Below are 2,612 nucleotides of genomic sequence, written 5' to 3' on the forward strand. Positions count from 1 at the left end.
TCCCACATACAGACCGGTTCCCGCTCACTGGCTGAGCGAGGTGCGGGCGCAGCGCCGAGGGTTGCAATCCCATTGCCGGTCCCGGTCCGGTACGGGCGCGACACTGAGGGTTGTGATCCGTTGCCGGACACGAAAAAAGACAAAAAAAACAAAAACAAAAACGGGGCCCTTGAAAATGTGAATTTTAGCATAGGGGTCTGATTTAACCAAGGTTATCCTAAAGATGTTCAGAAAAAGAGAAGGTAGAACAAAACTCCTGGCTTCTAATTAAAACCTGTCTTCTCAGAAGATGAACCAAATATCTGCCTTGCCATCTTCTCAACAACCTATCTATTCTGCAAAACAGTGTAAGGAAATATGTGGAATGTCCAGTCCGACATACTTATTCATTGGTCTGATGTTTGTCAGAGTATGACCTTGGGCATGCTACTTAACCTTTCTGATATACCTAAGTTACCAAATAGCTAACAAGAACTCACAGCATCAAAAACTCTCTTACACATTTTAAAACACCATAATATTGATACAAGAGGCGCTCAGGTTCCTTGGGCTCAATAAAACTCCTGGCTTCTAATTAAAACCTGTCTTCTCAGAAGATGAACCAAATATCTGCCTTGCCATCTTCTCAACAACCTATTTATTCTGCAAAACAGTGTAAGGAAATATGTGGAATGTCCAGTCCGACATACTTATTCATTGGTCTGATGTTTGTCAGAGTATGACCTTGGGCATGCTACTTAACCTTTCTGATATACCTAAGTTACCAAATAGCTAACAAGAACTCACAGCATCAAAAACTCTCTTACACATTTTAAAACACCATAATATTGATACAAGAGGCGCTCAGGTTCCTTGGGCTCAAGTTTCAGGACATGCCTCTGGGTTTCCAGCCACTCCCTGAGGTCTCAGACCCCCTCCTCTGAGCTCTCCCCTAGAAGAAAGTTACCTTTTCCAGTGATACCAACAAGAAGGAAGTGAGACAACAAGGGTCTGGCTTACGTAAATCCGGTGGCTGGGCATGCTCAATAGAAAGCACACAATATTCTTGAATATGCCTGGTGCATGTGATAGGGACTGACCAATGAACATACTACAGAGAGGGACCAACCGAGCAGGTGTAAGACTAAATGTTACATAACTGGGACCCACCCCTTTAATTGAATATTCATTAGACAAAGAAACTATAAAAGCCAAATCCCATCTGAAGGCAGGGTTGTTGCTCACTTACGTGGAGGGTAAGACTAAATGTTACATAACTGGGACCCACCCCTTTAATTGAATATTCATTAGACAAAGAAACTATAAAAGCCAAATCCCATCTGAAGGCAGGGTTGTTGCTCACTTACCTGGAGGTAACCTGCAATTAGCTGGCTGAAGCGTGTATGCTTTACTTTGTATCAAACTTACCTTCAGCAAGCAGCTGCTCATTCTCTGGAGCCAGCCTGCACTTTGTACTGAACTTTAAGTATGCTTTCTTGCTTTTGTGTTAGACTTGATGGCTGTACTGAGCTTACTTTTATGTTAAACTTGGTGTGAGCCCTGCTCAGTCTCTGGAGCATGCTGCACTCTCTCTGTGGAACCTGTATTTCTTATCTGTTATATTAAACTTGTTCTCAATTTCTACTGTGACTCTGCCCCTGATTTTTTTCCTGTGGCAGAGTCAAGAAACTGGTAAGAGAACTGGGTAGGTTGAGGCCGAATATTGGCCCCCCTGGACTCTACTTCTGACATCAATATGACTGGGTGTTCTGTGGGTTTTCTCTACAGAAGAAACTAGGCTATTTCAGGTAACAAGAAGAGACTAAGATATATAATTCAGAATTTAATAAATATTTATTAATTCATTGGTTTTTGAGTTTCCAAAACTGCTTAGATATTTTTAATTGTGCCAATTTATTCTCTAGAAATAAAACAACCTCTATTTCAAATGCTTTAAAACTAAGTGGCCTGTTAAACTTAATAATAATGTGGAATTTTTTTGTGATTCGAATGATTTCCAATGGTAAAATGAATTAAATTTCAACACAAGCACAACCATGTGTAAAGAACAATAGTCAGTGTCAGGGCAGTAAGGATTAAAAAACAAAGACAGGGCCGGCCTGTGGCTCACCTGGGAGAGTGTGGTGCTGATAACACCAAGGCCACAGGTTCAGATCCCTATATAGGGATGGCCGGTTAGCTCACTTGGGAGAGCGTGGTGCTGACGACACCAAGTCAAGGGTTAAGATCCCCTTACCGGTCATCATTTAAAAAAAAAAAAAAACAAGAACAATTTCCTCCAAGGAATTCATTGACTTGTGTATGGAGACGGGGGAGAAGAGGGAGACAGACTTCCCAATAAGTATAAATAAGCAGAAGAGAAGGGGACCCTGAGATCTCACCTATGATACCCTCCCTACCCAACCTTCCCTACTCCTTGTACCCCCATGATCAATATCCCATGAGGTTCTAAAGATGACTGAAGATGGGTTTTGGCCCATCCATGAGTCTCTGCTGAGAAAGGATTTATGAATGAGAAGCAAGCGGTCTTAGAGATTTTCAGCTTCAAAGGAATTGACCATTTTTAAAAATAAACTTAAGCATACACAGGAAATTCTGAAATGGTGGCTCTG

This window comes from Galeopterus variegatus, unplaced genomic scaffold (assembly GCF_000696425.1).
Source record: "Galeopterus variegatus unplaced genomic scaffold, G_variegatus-3.0.2 Scaffold5556, whole genome shotgun sequence".
In the NCBI taxonomy this organism is placed as follows: Eukaryota; Metazoa; Chordata; class Mammalia; order Dermoptera; family Cynocephalidae; genus Galeopterus; species Galeopterus variegatus.